The sequence below is a fragment of the Lepidothrix coronata genome, unplaced genomic scaffold, assembly GCF_001604755.1.
Source record: "Lepidothrix coronata isolate B3197 unplaced genomic scaffold, Lepidothrix_coronata-1.0 Scaffold397, whole genome shotgun sequence".
NCBI lineage: Eukaryota > Metazoa > Chordata > Aves > Passeriformes > Pipridae > Lepidothrix > Lepidothrix coronata.
Window position 1 is genome coordinate 65,313 of NW_016690577.1, and position 19,948 is coordinate 85,260.

The window sequence follows — 19,948 nt, forward strand, 5'->3', positions numbered from 1 at the left end:
TGTGTGCACAGCGGAGTCTGGAATGCAAGCGGGACCTCATTCATAAACTTCCTTACCATTTCTTTACACTCAAAGGCAGGAATAGAGAGGAGCCAAGACAAGCAGGAATGGTGTTCCGGAGTGAACCAAATGGGAAAATATATAGATGCGCTTTTTTAGTTTTATTGTGTTATTGAATCAAGATACTTTTCACCATCTGCAGGAGGCTTTTGGTGGTAATACATTCATTCTCTTGGATTAGACCAGAAACTTCATTAAGCTTATTTCTTTTCTTTGTTTTAAAGTTATTTTGGTGACACCACCTCCATTTTTTACCACCTTCCCTGTTTCTCTCAACATACACAGCTTGAAAAATGTGTTATGAGCAGGGGTGGCATGAAAACCATAGCTGAGAGGCCTTAACACAATTACAGAAGGTTTTTAATTAAAACTGTTGAAAAGCAAGGGGAGAAAAGCAATTAATTTTCGCATTTTTTGTGAAGAAAATCACCTGAAGTCTTCATCATCCTGAACTAGGGAGGCAGGTTATTTGCCAGCTGTGAGCAGTAGGTATGGGCACATGAGCTCATCCTGCTGTGCTGGAGCCAGGATGAGGTACATTCAGACTGCAAAGTCTGGCTGGGACACTCCTGGTCTCTCCACCTGGATCCCTGGTGGCATTGGCCAGAGGTCACCAAACAAGGCACCGTCAAATCTGGGGTCCTCAGGCATTTCCCTGGTGGGACACAGTATAATTTAAGCACATTTGGAGCTTCGGCCAGCTGTGAGCCCCACCATGCTAAGCAATAGTTTCACTGCTTTTAAGTCCTTCTTGTCAGCTTGGCAGCAAAAATTGGGCTGGATGATTATTGCAGTCATTGGAAGGATTTTCTGTGGTCTAATATAAGTGCAACCAAGGAACTCTGGCATGTGCCTCCAGCAACTTGGATTTCCAAGTGGTCTTACTTTTCAGTGCTGGACACTCCCAGGAGGCACTTAGTTTCCAAGGGAAGATGACAGTGGGTGTATTCAGTCCAACACAGCTGTAGGTACGGTACAAACATGCAATTAGAGACAGTTCCTGCCCTGGAGAGCTTGGAGTCTAAATAGACAAACAGATCATCTCCAGATGGAAGGGGCTTAGGTTGAGTTGGTGGGAGAGCGAGTGAGTGCGTGGCACTGCTGCTGCTGGATGCACACAGATGGTCAGAAGGAAAGGGGAGAGATAAGTGCCTCAGTTGTTGCATAAAGAGGGGGGAGCTCAGATTTCCTGCAAGGAGCCCGCAGGGGTGGGGTGAATACGTGGTGATTACTGCAGGGCTCATTATTGCAAAGGATGGGAAGAGCTAGAGGAGGGAGGAGAGGGGAGAAGGAAGGAAGTTCGTTCATAGCAGCTCCCTCTGAAATGCAGGGGAGATGCCAATACGTGGTGGTGAAGAATGGATGTGATTTAACTTTATTAGACACTTGGGAATTTGCTGTGGAAAGGAGGATTGATGGAGAGGGCATGAATTTTGGCCAGCCTGTAAATGAGGAGCGCAGTGGTGAAGAGCTTTTCCACCTCTCACCATCACCAACGTGGAGAAGGGGACTCATGTCTCAAGACCAGTGGGTGGATTGCAGAGGGGGGATCACACGTTCATGGAGCAGAAATCCACCAAAGGGAACTACAGGCAGTCATGTCTGGCTCAGAAAGTCCCTGATCCACAAATATTAGGGAGCTGAGAAGGTTCTTAGGGGCCGTCGTATAAATCTCGTACCCTTCCGCAGGCTTGTAAAGGTTTTGGTCACTTCCAGAGACAGGATATTGGATGAGTGAGACCTCTGGCCTGATCCACTGGATTGCTCTTGCAGTCCTGCTCCCTGTCATTTGCTCTGCCTTGGTCCCCTCAGCCTCCATTTTGAGGGAATGCAGCTGAAGTGAAGAAACCTCCGGGTTGCCTGGGAAAACTTCAGAGTATTTATTTCATACCACAAGCACTGTAGGTGGCTGTAAGGTTTGGGAGGATGTAGATGAGAAGGATTTGTAGGGAAGTACTGAATTTCCAGTGGCCAGAACAATAAAGAATAATAAGAGAGAGGCACCTCTCCAAGTAGATGTAGGCCTTCACCAGAGTGGGACAAGGAGCAAAGCATCCACCAGCCATCAAATGCCACATGGATCTGTGCTAATTCCAGGAATTCACCACCAAACATGGGAAAACTACAGTATTTAACTTGGCAAGAGGTGAGCTGATTTAACTGGTATAGCAGAGATGTGGTTGGGCCACATAAATCAGTGGGCCACAAATTACACAGGAAATTTGGGTCTAGGGTTGAGGAAGGTGGGAAGATGAAGGAATTAAACCTGATACCATTTAAATATTGCTTCAGGGTAGAGATGACCTTGCTGTAAATCTTCTTGGGTTTCAAATTCCCTATAAAAAGTGCAGGAATACATGGGCAAGTCACCCTTTTCCAACTGATATCTCGTGACACAAAGAGCAGATTTGGAGCAGGCAGGATGAAAGACATGGGAGTAATCACAGCTGTTTGCATCAAAAGAAAATTATACTGAGGAAGGATGATTTGGATATGATGAATTCATCTAGCCAATCACCTATCCTTTAGCTGGGCTAACTTTCTAGCAGGAATATTAATGGGTTGAGGGTTCTTACAAGTTGCAGATGCAGTGAGACTCATGAACATGTTCACGGACAAAGTAACTGGCTCAACACATATTCCACGCCCAGGTATATGTAGAGTGCTCTGTAAGCACTTGGTCAGTACCAGCAAAATTTTTCTCTACTAGAAACAGGAAATTTTAGGCTAAGAAGGAATAATTATGATCAACTAAGCCAGATTTTGCAAGACAGAGGTTGTTTTGCAAAGCAGAGGTCGTAAAAACCAGTAAGGACAGAATGAAGGTGTAAAGAGCCTCCTTTGAAAAGACATTCAGTGTCATTTAATAAATCTGCATAACTGAAAATACATCACTCTAGGAAAATGGAAAATATCCACTCCCTGGTTTCGGTCAGAAACTTGTTCAGTTGCATTTTACAGCTAATGGATCATCTTGTTGTTTGTTTGTTTGTTTCCTTGTTTGCTTTTCTTCTAATATATTCAACTTTCCATCTAGCCCATAAACCTGTTCCGTCCAGTCTAGATTGAATATCCAACTGCCTCGTGATATGACTAAGCTGAGCTAATTCTCATCAGATGATTTGAAACAACCTGATCCAACTTCTTCAGATACCTTGGCAGTTGCAAACTGATCTCTACCTACTTGCAACTTGCCTGGGATCACTTCTGATAATTCAGATCATCTGTGATGCCTTTAGAGACTGATCCAAGTTCTGCTAAACCAGCATAAAGGTTTGCCCTGATCTAACAGGCTTTGGACCAGCCTCTCCAAGACAGCAGGTCATATATCTGACTAAAGGTAAAAGGTTTTGGCTAAGCGCCTACAAAATGCATTGTAATACAAGCTGGGGATAATCAGAAGACAAATTTTGTGTATGTGCAAAGTATTAGTGCCCTTAATGATAAAATGCTCATGCCTGACATAATTTTTGGAAGAGACTTGGAAACGGCAGGCTTGAGCTACCTTTCACATGGGAATACCTTGCAGGCAGTAAAAAGCAGATGGAAAAGATCAGCATAAAGGGAATGAAGTGCTCTCCATGCTACAAACCCCAGGATCTGTGGATGTGAACTACTGCCACTTTGGTAATAACTGCCTGCCCCTAAACAGGTATCCTCACAACACAGGAAAAGCTTCTCCTGAGAGGGGAGGCCTTGCAGTGTGGAGCACACTGAGGTGTCAGCTGAACCCATTCAGGCAGCACGTCTGGGCAATCTGCTGGTCCTCCCTCAGGAGATACTCCACTCCTCTTCCCTGAAAACCAGCACAATGCCAAGGACCACAGATCCGTGTGGTTCAGTCATCTGTGCAGCAGGACGCAGCAAAGGCAACCTGGTGCCTGGCTGGTGTCCAAGGGAGATCATTCTCCCACCAGCTTTGGCAAGATCATGGGCAGGCACCTGAGCACACGGGAAGAGAAACAGTTTTGGTGTCCCCAGAGCCTGCTCAGCTCTATCACACCACAAGGACTCATGCCTGGGTGATGCTGCAATGGCAGGATGCACCTTTCTGAGCTGCAGGTCTAAAACCACAGAGTAATTTAGCCAAGAGAGCACCAGGACAGGAGGAAATTGTGGTGGAACACAAAAAAGGTCTGTCTGCACTGTGGCACTCGGTTCATGGTTTTGGCAGAGCCCTCTCTATCAGCAGCATTTCCTAATCACTAAACAGATGGGCTGAAAAATCACTTTGTGATATAGAATGGGCTGCAAGGAGAAGCATATTCTTAAACCAAGGTATAGGATGTTCAATCAGAGTTTTTCCAGAGGGCTGTCCTGTCTGGGGCCCAGCTGACCCAGCAAATGGTCTCCTTGTTCCTGAAGTGCATGTCCCCTGAAGAGCTCACATGTCCATCACAAAATGCTCCAGCCCTACTCTGCACCCCAGGAGAAGGTGGCAGAGAGCTGGTAACTGCCCCTCACCTGTAGTGTCACACCCTAGAGATGGGATGTGGTTAAAGTGGTTCTACACCTGTTATTTGGTTTTCTTCATGCACCCAGCCAGCACAGACATGTTAAACTGACTTGTTCAGTGCACCAGTTCACACTTGGTGGCAGTGCAGGTTTCTGTCCTGTCCAATGTTATGGCACATTCCAGCAGCTCCAGCTAATTCAAGAACAAAACAATTAATTACAAATCTGAGCTTTTGTTACTGTTATTGCTTTTGATAGTGATGCCAATTTGAAAATCTTCAGTCCAGTTTGTGCCCAAGGTCATACTTGCTGAATTTCCCTTTCTCTCCTTGATGGGTTTCTTGTTTCATTCTTTTATTTACTGTGTTCCCATTTCTCCATTGTGCAAAATGCAGGAAAAAAAAAAAAAGGAGATAAAAACTTAGAGAAACCAAAGAAAGTCTATCTCTGCTCCACTAAGGAAAGGCAAGGCCCTGAAGGATGTGGTGACTCACCTCGGGTTGCCCCAGGACTTGAGAGCAAAACATCTCAGAACTTCTGCATCCTTCTGCTACAAAGTCCTTTCCCTTGGACCAGTCCTGGAGTGATCTCATCTCCCAGGAATGCAACATCCTTCTTAGGAGCACAGTATGGATAAGTAACTGGGAACACCACGCTTGGGAAAACAAGGAGACCAGGGAGTTCTCAGAAAAGCTGGAACAGCTAGTGTTACACAGTGACATTATTCCCCCTTTTAGTTTATTTACAGATTTCTCAAAAAAAAAAAAAAAGCCAAAAAACTAAACCCCAGAAAGGTCTGATTTCCATACTGGTCCTGCAACTTCTTACTCAACATTGAAGGTTTGTGCTCTTTCTGATCATCCAAGCCTCTCCACATGCTCCTGCAGGAGCAGCCACACTCGAGGAATAACTATTCTGTCCGGTGTTTTTGCCATTCCAAGTCCCATTTAGTGTTGTGTAGGTGCCTGAATGCAATACCATAGCTGTTCCTTGCCTTCTTTTCATCTGTGTAGCATGCAGGATCAGCTGCTGTTTGACTTTATTAGATACACTTTGATCCTCCTTTGAACACCACAAAATCACACTTACTGCATCTCAGGTGACCGTGACAATGATTACAGGGACATTGTCCAAATGCTTCTTAGCTCTGTCAGCCCTGGGCTCGTGACCACTTCCCTGGGGAGCCTGTTCCAGTGCCCAACCACCCTCTGGGGGAAGAACCTTTTCCTAACATCTAATATTTTCCTAATATCTGGGTTACCCCCACCCCATCTCCAAGCTGTTTTCTCGGGTCCCTGTAGGCACGTGAGTTCAAGTGATTTTGGGTAGTTTTGGGCCAAAGTGCTTTTGTTCTTCACTGTGTGCAAGGAATCAGGACACTCAGGTGTTTGTGTGTTTTCCTAATGGTCAGACTCCTAGAAGCTCTGCCCACCCAGGGAATGTGGCCTTTACATGCCTATCTTCTGCAAAGGGAAACATCCTGCCAGTAAAAATGCAGCAGAAGAATCCATTGTTGGTACAGCCCAGCTCTCCTACTGGGAGACTCTCCAGTCTGGGAGCACTGGAGACCTGAGTGGAGTCTTGCCCTTGAGAGAACACACGCAGTACTAAATCAACTCCTCTACAAGGACACACGGGGCAGACACTGTGGGCTTAAGAAGGGAGCACAAAAGATTTATGAGGTGTATAAGCAAAGCCTGAGCTTGGGTTGACCTTATCAATAATCAGACTCGCTGCCTGCAGACTCTGATCCCCACCTCACCTTCCACTGTGGTATTTCCAAAGCTTTGGAAATCCCAGTCCTGAGGAAGACACACAGGAATACTCAAACTTCAGGGGTGTGGGATGATAGAACGAGGGGCTTTAACTGCCAGAGGGCAGGGTAAGATAAAATATTAGGATGAGATTATTGACTGTGAGGGTGGTGAGGCCCTGGCACAGGTTGCCCAGAGAAGCTGTGGCTGCCCCATCCCTGGAAGTGTCCAAGGCCAGACTGGATGGGGCTTGGAGCAACCTGGTCTACTGGAAAGTGTTCAAGGTGGAAAAAGATGATCTTTAAGGTCCCTTCCAACGCACACCATTCTATGTACCTTTCATCAGTGCTTCATGTTGCAGCTCCTCTTGTTTGCTGAAGATCTTTTGGATAGCACACATTGACCCTCAGCTCCTGGCTGGCAACTTTTTCTTCCTGACATCAAGGAATCAATTTGAATTCTTCCTAATTTCTGATTTCTGGAATAAGAATCCTGAAGTTTTATGGAGCTGTTGTGCTGACAGTTAACACGTGTGAGGTACTCACATGTTAGGACTGTGGGTCAGGAAAGCATCTTGACTGGGAAGAGAAACATCCTCAGATTTTGAAGTATTGTTAGTGTAAATACACACAATAAAGCGAAGAGGTCAGAAAAACCCACATGACAAACATCCAATAAATACTGGTGAACAGCGGGTCCTTTTGCAGAAACAGAAACCAATTCAGAGGCAAGCAGACAGCTCAAAGTCATGAGCCGAGATAAACCCAACGCAGAAGTTGACCTGCTTTGATCACAACCCAAGGAAGACTTCTATCAGACGTGTTTAAACAAATCCTTTTTGCAAGTTCTGACTTTTGTCAAGGGAAAAATATATTTTGCCCCTGAAAGAAAAATCTTACAGTTCCTTCTAAACTCACCAGTAAATCAAGAAAAGCCAGAGATCTCAGCTTGGCAGCTGCTGGTCTTCATTCTTTTTGCTCAGCTGGAAGGGAGTCTAAGCTTTTGGGGGGCCTGTGCTTGTGCAAAGCAGCAGGACCAGAGCTGCACATGAGCCATACAATGCAGGGACACTGCAGGAGGCAGGTTGGCATTTACCAAGGTCCCAAAGAGGCTCTCATACCCAGGAGCCTCTCTCCTCATGCAGGATGTGATCTCTACCCGTGGTCCCTCTGACCCACAAGCCAGGGACTAACCTTGCTCAGCAGCAGATTTCAATGTATTTTGATATAAATTCTGCCCCAGGGTAGACTGTGACACCCTCAGATGCTGTCATGGAGCCAGACCAGTTGCAGAGCAAGCTCCATGCCAGAACAGAAGTTCTCTCAATGCAAAGAGCCCAAAAGGTCAGTCAAGTCACAGAACCTTAAATCAAACCACCCTGTTACTTCTTGTCTTCCACTGTGGAGACTGGCTCAGTGGAGTCAATGAGCGTGGAATGGAAGGTAATCGTCTTTGCAGGTGGAATGAGTTTCTCCAGGCAGTAGAGCTAGTGTCTGCAAAAAAGTTTTCAGATCCAGTCACATGAGTCATCTGTGTCACTTCTGGCCTGTATCAAGAATATTGTGACCAGCAGGATCAGAGCAGTGACTGTCCCCCTGTGCTGGACACTGGAAAGGCCTCACTGCAAATCCCGTGTCCAGTTCTGGGCCCTTAATGACAAGGAAGATGTCGAGGTGCTGGAGCAGGTCCAGAGAAGGGAATGGAGCTGGGGAAGAGTCTGGAGCACCAAGAGTGGCTGAGGGAGCTGGGAGACCTCAGCCTGGAGAAAAGGAGGCTCAAGGGAGACCTTCTGGCTCTGCAACTCCCTGACAGGAGGGTGGAGCCAGGGGCGTATTGGGCTCTGCTCCCAGGGAACAAGGGACAGGACAAAAAGAAAAAGCCTCAAGTTGCACCAGAGGAGGTTCAGGTTGGACACCAGAAAGAATTTCTTCACAGAAAGGATTGTTAAATTTCGGAAGGGGCTGTGCAGGGCAGTGGTGGAGTCCCCATCCCTGGAGGTGTCCAAGGAATGACTGGACGTGGCACTCAGTGCTCTGGGCTGGCGGAAAAGGTGGGGAACGGGAACAGGTTGGACTCGATGGTCTTGGAGATCTTTTCCAACCTCCATGATTCTGTGAAATAATCACCACTGAAACACAGAAGTGGAAGAGCAACAGCACAACCCTGCCTTGTATCAGCACAAAGTCACCACCATGGTCACAACCACGCACCCTGACCTCAGGTGGGCGATGGCCACATCCATCCCACCCCCTGTCATTTGGGGGATGTGACCACTGGCACTAATACCCTACCCTCCTGGGCAGGGTTGCATCTTTCCAAGACTATCCCAGGCTCCCGTTTGCCCACCCCATGGCTCCTCCCCAGTAGGGCACATTCAGACTGCGAAAGGATCCTCCGCAGGGTGTGATTTTATGAGGGTCAGGCGCTACCCTCGAGCAAACTTCCGCTGCCTCCGTCTGAAGTTCACAGCTATAAATAGGGTCTTTCATAAGGCAGTGCCTGCAGAAGTCCTGGCACAAACAGCGTGTAACACTCTGAATGAGCAGGGTTTGATGGGAAGAGCCCGCTGCCCGCCTGCCTTGGCAAACTCCACAGCCCTGTTTGGGTTTGAACACTCAGATATCCAGCAGAATGAGCTGTTACCCTGGCTGAGGCCATTCCAGCTTATTTCATAAGTGACTTAGACAGATGTTTTAAGGATTTATGTAAGGTTGGCTGAAGTCAAACACAGGTGTAAGAGATGAAAGGGGAATGGGAAAAATGCACCGTGATGATCATTTTTCCATTTCTCTATTTTTTTTCCCCTGGCTGTTGATTCTAGTGCCCTTTCCATGCAATGTCTGTGCTGTGAGTCACGGAGGAAAAAAAAAAAAAAAAAGCAAAACTATTTTTATTTACTACCAGTAAGGAATGAGGTTTTACACAAAGCTGAGCTGTAGCTGTGCTCTCTTCTCCTGTTTCAGCCTTCCAGATTATTTTTGCTCTACTACAGCTGCTTTTTGCGCACAAGATGTGCTGAGCAGACATTGCCACTCTGAGGAAGGGGAGAAAATTAAAGATGTAGAAACTCACTGCAGCCTGCACGTTATTTGCCTTTCCCAGGATGTAGCACATGAGCCTCACGCCTGCCTGTGCCAGCCTGGCTTCTGGATATTTCCAGTGGTTATGGAATAAGCTTTCACATCTTTTTTGTGTGGTTCTGGTGCTCACCAAGGTGGGTCAACACAAAGCAACCATGTTGTGGTTCTTTAAGAGTCTTCACGCATCACTTCTAACCTTCCCCAGAATTTTGCCTGTGGATAGAAAGTACCACCTCAGCCAGGTTTTCTGTCCCAACACAATTTGGCACCCACCAAGGGGAGTTTGGTGCAGAGGGATAGAGAGGAAAAAGCTTTTGGAGCCCTGGAGTAGACTGGAGTGGGTGTCTTGCAGCATCCCTCTCCAAGGCAACATGTATCCCTGTGCTGCTGGCACCTGTCTGAGCAGGGCTTGTAGGATATACACAGCCCAGCCCACTGCTTTTCCAAACAACGTGGAGTATCTCATCCCAGCCTGCTCATGGGCTCTCTGTTGACTCTAAAATTGCCTTGGGATTAGGCCTTAAAATAGCACCCACAAACCCCCTGCAGGCATCTGTGATCCCATCTGAAAAACAATTACTCCCTCCCAGCTTTCCAGGTGCATTAGTCAGTGATCCTTGGTGTGCTTTGGGCACATCTTGGGCACAGTTCAGGTCTGGAGCCCTGAAGTGGTGATGTGTATTTCTAGGGGATATTTTGGTGTCTCATCTATCAAACTATACCCAGAAGGCAAAGGCATCCCTGGAATACACCGGGGGAGAGAGGAGGGTGAACCCTCCCTGTGTTATTTGGGAGCATCAAAAGAGTGTCTTTAGCCCCGGATGGCCAAGGGACAGTGTCTGCCATGTTCCAACCCCCATTTATTTATTGCCTCTTGGCGTTTTGCATTCTCCCCTTCACATAAAAAATGTGTTCTGTGATGATGCAAAACTAAAGAAGGGAGTTGGAGAGAACATTGGTCCTGGAAACGCTTGCAGGAGAAGCGAGGGGGAAGAAAGCACAACTTGTGGGCAAATCCACAGGAGTCATTCCCCCTCGTTAATTATGGAGCCCGAAACCCACAGGTAAAGGCAGAGCATCCCCATCCATCACTGCTGGCAGGGAGGGACGCGAGGCACCGGCTCACGCAGCCCGTTGAAGGTCACCGGCGGAGGCGGCGGCAGCGCCAGGAGCTGAGCTCACATCTCCCGGCTCCCCAGCCAGTCCCTGACCCACAGGGCCATTTTTTCCTCTCCGTTCTGCCTCATTAGCACCAGTAAGCACTTCTGTCATCAGGGACACGCACACTCTGGTGGGGAGTGTAACAGAAATGCCTATTAATACATGAAATAATACTTTCCAGTTTTCAAGGCTCTCTGTGGCGGCCGCTCAGCAGCCCTGGCTGAGTCAGGCTCTTTTATTTACACCCTCAGCCCTGCCAAACCTGTTGTTTGCCATCGCCTGGGCTTGTCCAGGGACATACCCGGCTGCTGAAGGATTGCCTGGAGCTGGCCATGCATGGAGCCCCAGATGGGGACCCGGGAGACAGAGATGCCGGCGGTGGAGCAGGCATGGGAGGAATAGCGGGAAAGGGGCCCGGGGCTGGGCTGTTCGCATGGGGGGAGAGGGGCAGCTTTATAACAAATGTTTTGTATTAGCCCTGGGAGTCTCCAGCCCCAAGCTGGGGATCCATCTGCAGGCACAGAGCTGGGCCGGGCGCTCGCCCGGAGTTATTGCTTCATTCTCCTCACAACAATGTCACACAACGGGACGTGTTTTATGGGGACATTAATCCACACAGCAATGGCCCTACTGCATCTCACCACCCGAGGTGTGCATTAGCTGCCTCTATAACATATACCCCAGTGGGTTTTATTGCTGTTGCAGCACAAATCCTGGGGTTTAGAGCCTTTTAAAACTCTTCTGTTAAGATCTGCTCTGCCAGGTCCCACTCCAGAGGGTGGTGGAAAAAAACCAAACCTCTTCACTCTTATCCCATCTCTCAGTTGAGAGTCAGCTGGGGCTTTGGAGACATCAGAGCTGTTCTCCTGTATTTCCCATAAGAAAGCAAGGATAACAAAGGGATTTGGTATGTTCTTCCTTCTTTTCTATTCATGCTACAGCTATTCAGATACTCAGTGCAATGAGTTCATCTTGCTGGCCAGGACTCCCAGTGCCACATCTAAGACCTCCCTGCCACCGAGACCTGAGTTGCCATCACCTTTTGCATCCCTGAGAGTCAGCTGGGAGCTGCTCGCCCTGTATCTCTAGTCCTTGCTGAATCTATTCCTACAAGGAATAGAAAGGGAGAGAAAGAATGCTCTGCTCTTGTGAGGTATTTGTACTGTCAAGACAGAAAAGGAAAAACCCCAAAGCAAATGTTCTGGCTGAGCAGTCCACTTGAGATCTGCCTCCCCAGCCTATTTCATTTCCTGTTCACCAAACTCCCTCCATCCATTGAGTGAGGACCAGACAGACTCCAGTGTTTGCCTCCCAAGGGCCTCATTTTGCCCTTCCATGCCCAGCTCTCTCCTTTTGGGAAGGGGACACACTGTGGCCACAGGAGACTGTGTTTCAGCTGCCTCACACTCTTCCCATGCTTGCCCTACACACCCATGTCCATCCCCTGCTTTCTGGTGTGAGCGTTCCCTCACACCAGAGACCTCTCTGCGGAAAAGCAATTTCCTTGCCAAGGACCAAATTGCATTAATTCCTTAATCCTGCACATCTTGACCCAGCTGCCACTCTCGAAAAGCTCCCCACTTAGCATTTGACAGGAATGTCAGCAACTTGGATGCTTAATGAAACCAGAGAAGGGCTTGTCACTCTAACAAGGCCGATGGCTAAATGCCCTGTCCCTCTGCGCTCCAGGGAATGCTGCCCTCTCCCTGCAGTGGGGGCAATAGTGGCATAAGCCAAGGGATAATTTGTAAATACAGAGGAAAGACTTGGTGTTAGAGAGGTGGGTTTGGAGGATTTGTTGATGCCCCATCCCTGGAAGTGTTTCAAGGCCAGACTGGACGGGGCTTGGAGCAACCTGGTCTACTGGAAAGTGTTCAAGTTGGAACAAGATGATCTTTAAGGTCCCTTCCAACGCACACCATTCTATGTACCTTTCATCAGTGCTTCATGTTGCAGCTCCTCTTGTTTGCTGAAGATCTTTTGGATAGCACACATTGACCCTCAGCTCCTGGCTGGCAACTTTTTCTTCCTGACATCAAGGAATCAATTTGAATTCTTCCTAATTTCTGATTTCTGGAATAAGAATCCTGAAGTTTTATGGAGCTGTTGTGCTGACAGTTAACACGTGTGAGGTACTCACATGTTAGGACTGTGGGTCAGGAAAGCATCTTGACTGGGAAGAGAAACATCCTCAGATTTTGAAGTATTGTTAGTGTAAATACACACAATAAAGCGAAGAGGTCAGAAAAACCCACATGACAAACATCCAATAAATACTGGTGAACAGCGGGTCCTTTTGCAGAAACAGAAACCAATTCAGAGGCAAGCAGACAGCTCAAAGTCATGAGCCGAGATAAACCCAACGCAGAAGTTGACCTGCTTTGATCACAACCCAAGGAAGACTTCTATCAGACGTGTTTAAACAAATCCTTTTTGCAAGTTCTGACTTTTGTCAAGGGAAAAATATATTTTGCCCCTGAAAGAAAAATCTTACAGTTCCTTCTAAACTCACCAGTAAATCAAGAAAAGCCAGAGATCTCAGCTTGGCAGCTGCTGGTCTTCATTCTTTTTGCTCAGCTGGAAGGGAGTCTAAGCTTTTGGGGGGCCTGTGCTTGTGCAAAGCAGCAGGACCAGAGCTGCACATGAGCCATACAATGCAGGGACACTGCAGGAGGCAGGTTGGCATTTACCAAGGTCCCAAAGAGGCTCTCATACCCAGGAGCCTCTCTCCTCATGCAGGATGTGATCTCTACCCGTGGTCCCTCTGACCCACAAGCCAGGGACTAACCTTGCTCAGCAGCAGATTTCAATGTATTTTGATATAAATTCTGCCCCAGGGTAGACTGTGACACCCTCAGATGCTGTCATGGAGCCAGACCAGTTGCAGAGCAAGCTCCATGCCAGAACAGAAGTTCTCTCAATGCAAAGAGCCCAAAAGGTCAGTCAAGTCACAGAACCTTAAATCAAACCACCCTGTTACTTCTTGTCTTCCACTGTGGAGACTGGCTCAGTGGAGTCAATGAGCGTGGAATGGAAGGTAATCGTCTTTGCAGGTGGAATGAGTTTCTCCAGGCAGTAGAGCTAGTGTCTGCAAAAAAGTTTTCAGATCCAGTCACATGAGTCATCTGTGTCACTTCTGGCCTGTATCAAGAATATTGTGACCAGCAGGATCAGAGCAGTGACTGTCCCCCTGTGCTGGACACTGGAAAGGCCTCACTGCAAATCCCGTGTCCAGTTCTGGGCCCTTAATGACAAGGAAGATGTCGAGGTGCTGGAGCAGGTCCAGAGAAGGGAATGGAGCTGGGGAAGAGTCTGGAGCACCAAGAGTGGCTGAGGGAGCTGGGAGACCTCAGCCTGGAGAAAAGGAGGCTCAAGGGAGACCTTCTGGCTCTGCAACTCCCTGACAGGAGGGTGGAGCCAGGGGCGTATTGGGCTCTGCTCCCAGGGAACAAGGGACAGGACAAAAAGAAAAAGCCTCAAGTTGCACCAGAGGAGGTTCAGGTTGGACACCAGAAAGAATTTCTTCACAGAAAGGNGGTGTTAGAGAGGTGGGTTTGGAGGATTTGTTGATGCCCCATCCCTGGAAGTGTTTCAAGGCCAGACTGGACGGGGCTTGGAGCAACCTGGTCTAGTGGAAGGTGTCCCTGCCCATCACAGAGGGGCGAAACTGTGTGGCCTTTAAGGTCCCTTCCAAACCCAAACCATTCTGTGATTCAATGATTTGACCACTCTGGACTTCCCAGATGGTCAGCACAGACTTTTGGGATCATGCCATCACACTAACAACAGCAGTAATGGAGATGATAACAGTTTGCTTTGAGTCCTCTATGACAAACACTGGCATTAATTCATGGCAATTCTTTGTCACACTGCAGGAAAGCTTTAAGAAACAAAATGGTTACCCATTAAACAAATCACCTGGTGATCCTGACAGCAGAGCCTTCTTCCTGGGACAAGCACTAACTCTTATCCCAATATTTACCTTTAGGCTGGTGGCCACTCGGCTCAGAGAGGCCAACTCAAATTTTCACAAAACCATGAATTTTAGGACTATGCTTTTCATGTTTATGAGAACACCACGGCCCCAGATTAAATGTCTCTTGGGCAGTGTCCAATTCTTTTTTCTTCATTGGACTTCCCATCCTGGAAGGACTGGGATTCAGTGACCACACATGAGGTCTCCAGTAGTTTTGGGAAGGTGACCAGCCCAGATGGGGGATTATGTTTTGTACCACCATCCCCAGTACTGGTGACTACTGCTAAAGTGGTGGCAAGAGATCTCAAAAAAAGGGACATTTTGGAGTAGGAGCAAGAGGCAAGACAAACTCACCAGCTCCAGCTCGCATGGCTGACTGAGGAGAACAGAACTTCCACTGGCATTTTATTTGAGACATTAATACAAACACTTTTTCTCCACACAAACACACTGGGTTTGCAAAAGTCAGTTCATGAGGAGCTTTCTTGAGCATGGAATCTGGATTCAGCCAAATATTGCCTCTCTGCCGTTCCCCCATCAGTTTTAAGAGACGTTGTTTGAGGATCCCGTCGCACAGAGAGAATGTGAAACACATCTGATGCCTGAAAGCTTTCGTCAGGGTTTCCTCCAGATGCCAGTAAGCCTGGGTCTGTATTTAACTCTTATTTAACAATACTCCTGTGGAGATGAGCAGCACAGATCTTTTCCCATCCATTCTTGAAGGAGGTGTAATTGCCAGCGTCATGGAGAGATGTCCCACCAGCTTATGAGTACATGCTACAGAGGGAACCTCAGTACAATAGTATTCAAGGAATGAGAACATTTCTCCCACTGCTGCCCCTTGGGATGCAGAGGAGTCACCATACAAAATGCAATTCTTTTCTGGCTGGAAAAAAAAACAACCCTGAGCAACTGCAAGACAATAGATGGGCCCCATTGTCTCTCCTCGCTTTCAGGAGACATGTGTGGCAGATATGTGAGGCTTTTCTTGCTACACACTGAACTGGCAGTGGCACAGAGAGCTGGATTCTCCTCTGCTTCATGTCCAAGTACAATTTTGGAAGTTGAAATCTCCCTTTAGCTGTGAACAATTAGTGAAGGCCACCTTGCTGTGCTGCTGGGTTAATGGAGATGTGTGTGCTTATCTGTTTTGGTTATCGGGGTTAGAGTTCCTCTCCCTCATGGAAAACGCATTGACAAAGCAGAAAGGAAATGAAGCTGCTGTTGAATGATGAAGCTTTGCATGTTTAGTGGTGGGTTTGGCAGTGCTGAGCTGATGGTTGGACTCGGTGATCTTCGGGGCCTTTTCCAACCTTAACAATTCCATGATTCTGTGCTTCCCACTGTTTTAGTTTTGGTCACTGGCCTTGCACAATGACTGGGAAGATGACACTGTCCTGGCATCCAAATAGTCTCACATGAGCCCTCTCACATGCATCCCACTCTCAAATGGCCACAACCATCCACTATGCCCTTCAGTATTTTGCCAAGTTTTCTTAATACAGGCCAGAAAAACTGAAGGGAAAAATAGCTCCCAAGAGCTTAATCTTGCTCAGCAAGTGTGTCTCTGGTTTCTAAAGTAAAGAAAACCTCCAAGAAGCAGGATAAAATGAGGAGAGTTACTTCCAAATTCCGGACAAGAAGACACTTCAGGCTTTGAGGTACGATAAAAGCTGTTACAGTATATTTAACAGGGAGCAGGCTTGTAGAAGACCACCAGCACCAGGGTTGCAAGACTGAGAGTTGGGTTATCTTTTCAAAAACCCTTTTCATCTGGGCTTTTCAGTGTTCAACACTGAGGACTTTTCAGTTCTATTGGTCACCTTGGATAAATCCTTCTCCAGGCCTTGAACAGTGGGAGAAAAAAGGATGAATCTGAATTAAGGAGACTTCTAACCTTTCATTGCAGGGGAAAGGTCCCATCTTCACCCTCATAGAGCAAATAGTGTCAGACCAGTGACCACCTATTCACCCCACTGGGAAGTGGAGAAAGGAAGGTCACATGAGAGATGTGTTTTTGGAGCACCTTCAGGTCTGGTGGTGGTGGGGTGTAATGAGACCCTAAACCAAGCAGAATCTAAATCTTTGCAAGACAGAGAGAAGATTTTCCCAAGCCCTGAGGCTTTCAGCATTTTCCAGCATGGCCCAAAACCAAGGCCATCCCAACACATCATCAAAGACCTTTGGTGCAAGAAGCACCAAGAGGGTGGAGTCACCTTTGCTCTATTATTGGCAGGTTTCTACCTCTTGCCAAAGCCTGGCTTGGTACCAGGGAGTTGAGCCCAAGGATACTTTGCTCCAGGGCTGGTTGTGACTGAAGCTGCGTCTCAAACCACACGAGTTGGAGCCCAACATCATTCAAAGCCCAGGTTTGGCTGGGCTGTGCTTCAAGAACAAAAGTCACTGCTCCTTGTTGTGCTTCCTGCAGAACGTGGCTGCTCGTGCAGTGCATGGGATCCATGGGATGCAGAGGTGGATTTGTGGGCCACTTGTCTGTGGAGGAAGGGCTGTGTAGTTTTTGTTTAGTCTAGTTATAAATGCCATAGCTTATATATCCTTCACCATTTCCTCGTAAGACTGCTTCTCTAATGGATATCTGCACCAGGAAACTCTTGTGGCTAGACAGCCAAAATTTTACCTTCTTCACTTTCAGCCCTTCCTTATAACGCTGTAATTCCTCAGGATTTATGTCATTCCAATATTTGTTTCATTCTCCCCCAGTTGCTGCTGGCCAAACCAGTGATATTTCATTTATTTTAATCTTTCTTCCAGAAATTCCATTTTTCCAAGCTGAACCTTGGTGCCTTTTTTTTTTTTCCCCCGATGTTCATCTCATTTGCCAAGAAAAGGCTAAGGCACTGCTGCATTATATCCAAAGTGAAAATTCTTTTATTGGTGTGGGGCACTGGGCCTAAAAGAAGAACCTGTCTTAAGCAGAGCTGAACAACCACCTTGCCTTTTTACTTTGATAACCGTGACATAATAACTGAAACTGCTGGATCTGTCTAGTTTCTAAAAAAGAAAAAATAATTAAATTGAGAGATCTGGGTTTTTTGGTATTGCAGAAACTACTCATGTGTAAGCACCAGCAGTGTCATGTAACACAGACAAATTACTGTTTTGTGTGGAACAACTAGAAGGTCTTTTTTTTTTTTTTTCAGGAACACGTAGATCAGTTACATGTATTCTCTACTCATTGCCATTTATAATTTTGTGTATAAGGAATTTAAGCTTTGAATTGTGCTGCCCTGTGTGGAGGGAAACACTTGGCTGAATAAATCCGAGAAACTGTTACATCAGACCCGCAGCAGGCAATTACTAAATATTGAGGGAAATTGCTTCATACATCAGTTGATACATCATGTTATAATTATTCTAACATTAAAGGGAGAAAGATCAGTTTGGATAGGTGTGCAGCCACACTAATAAATTATTTTTGGGTGCTTCCTACTCCATTTTTTTAGGGGATAAGATTCCTCCTTGAATTTTGCTTAAAAATTGGTCAACAGATCTATGCTTGCAAAATATTTGACCGGTGAAAGAGAAGAGGAAAGTCAAGTGCTGGTTATGCTCTTTAGGATTTTTAAAAATCACCAAGCTACTGAGAGAATTAGAAGAGATAAAGAGTTTGCAAACATCTCCATAAAATTGTGATTTTCTTTTATGGCTAATTTTGCTCACTGGGAACTGAATTTTCTGTAACATATATTTTTTTTTCTGAAAGCAGAATGTTCTAATCTAATCTTGAAAGTGTTGGGGAAAAAACAAAGCAGGTAAGACAGCATAATATAGGTCTGTTTTAAGCCACAAAAAATACGTTTTCTAACCCCTTTTTAAAACGGATTTTACTTTTTTTGAGGAATATTACAACTCGTGCTTTTTTTTTTTGTCAGAAAGAGAGATCAGTCAGGAAATCTCACATCATGTTTTTGAGAAGCAGGATCAGCTTTCCTGGACAGACACTCCTCAGAAAACTGTACTGACAAGAAAGGACAGTTATTACCATTGCATTGCAATAAAATGAATTAAAAGCATTTATCCTTTTTTCTGTAAATAAGAAGTTGTGACTTTTTTGAATAGTTTAACTACACCAAGGTGAATATACTTGTTAAGGAGGAAGAACTGATTATTCCACAACAGGCAAAGGAGATGCCTTGCCAGAGAGGTTCCTGGTTCCTGGTGCAGCATAATTGGGGTGGAGGTGTGATAAGGGACCTCAGAATTTCCCCTGGTGGTGGCTCAGGGTGGGAGATGTGTGCACAGCTCCTAAGCACTGCTTTCCATGTCTGCCCAGAGCCATGTGTCTGATTTTCCATCTCTTTCACCCTTGGGAATGGAGCCATTTATCCTCTTGCTGCAGAAGGCTCCACAGCCCTTCCCTCTGGAGGAAGGAGCCCAACACACAGCCCCTGCCCAGCCCTTGCAAACTTCCCCTGGCCCCTTATTCCAGACCACAGTTTCCCCCCTCATCTTCCTGGCCCTCCCCACAGCCCTGTTCCCTTTCATGTCCCATTTCTCCTCCCTCATGGGCTACCTTTGATTTTCAAATGCTCATATTCCAGTCCCTCCTTCTCTGGTGGAAACTTTAACAAATGCACCAACATCTGCTATAGTTAGTCATCACACTTAATGTACAGGATATTCCAGCTGGCTCCACTCTCCTTTTATTATGTATTGGAAAGAGGTTTCATCTGTGCTCCTCTGGCTTGGCCAGACACACGCCCAGACTCACCTCCACGTGGTGTGGACACAGCTGGGGTTCCACGGGGTGTCCCTTGGCCACCTGCCCACGGCATCCCCCAGTCCAGCACCCCACTGCACCCCAAGGTGGGACATGTTTGGGTTGTAGGGTCCTTCTCTGAGGAGATGTGATGTCCCACAAAGGCAGCCTGAGCTTGAGCAGCTGGTAGGTAGAGAGACACCCACCGCTCAAGCAATTCCTGATGGCTGGAGAGATGATCCCGTGCCCTTGCTACCTTCAGCATAGCTCCAAATCAGCAGCCTGCATGGCAAGGCCTCCTGCTTTGTGCTTGGGTGTGGAAGCATGTGATGCCTGCAGGGTCTCCAAGAAAACCATTAAAAGATTGTGTTTGCAGGAAATCAGTCCCTTTCCAAACCTGAGGGCAGAGCGACCACCCTTGACCCCGGGAAGGTGTTCAGCTCCTTGGCAGGAGGGACCTGAAATGGTAGAAACCCAAGCCCAAACCCTTCACCTCATGGAAAACATGAGCCAGAATGACGTCAGACACCATCACAAGGGCTTCCTCCACAGCAGACTGAAAACACAAAGGCTGCACAACTGCACTGTTTGAAGCTGGGGTTGTCTGGAGCAGCAGGCAGGTGAGGGAAGCTGGGAGGAGGTGGCACTGGGAAGAGTTCTGGGGGGAAGGAGAGCCAGCCCCAAGGAATAAATAAATATCTGCAATGAAAAAAAATATAACTAAAAAGCAAAAATGTATGAA

The 19,948-nt window shown here is 46.9% G+C and overlaps 1 long non-coding RNA gene across 1 annotated transcript; it reads left to right on the top strand.

Moving 5' to 3' along the window:
* Window positions 1-1,888: 1,888 nt before the first annotated feature.
* LOC108509737 lies at window positions 1,889-18,480 on the top strand. The gene is made up of 3 exons (XR_001878694.1): window positions 1,889-2,206; window positions 18,214-18,259; window positions 18,380-18,480. It is a non-coding gene; the product is annotated as an uncharacterized LOC108509737 (long non-coding RNA).
* The last annotated feature ends 1,468 nt before the right edge of the window (window positions 18,481-19,948 follow it).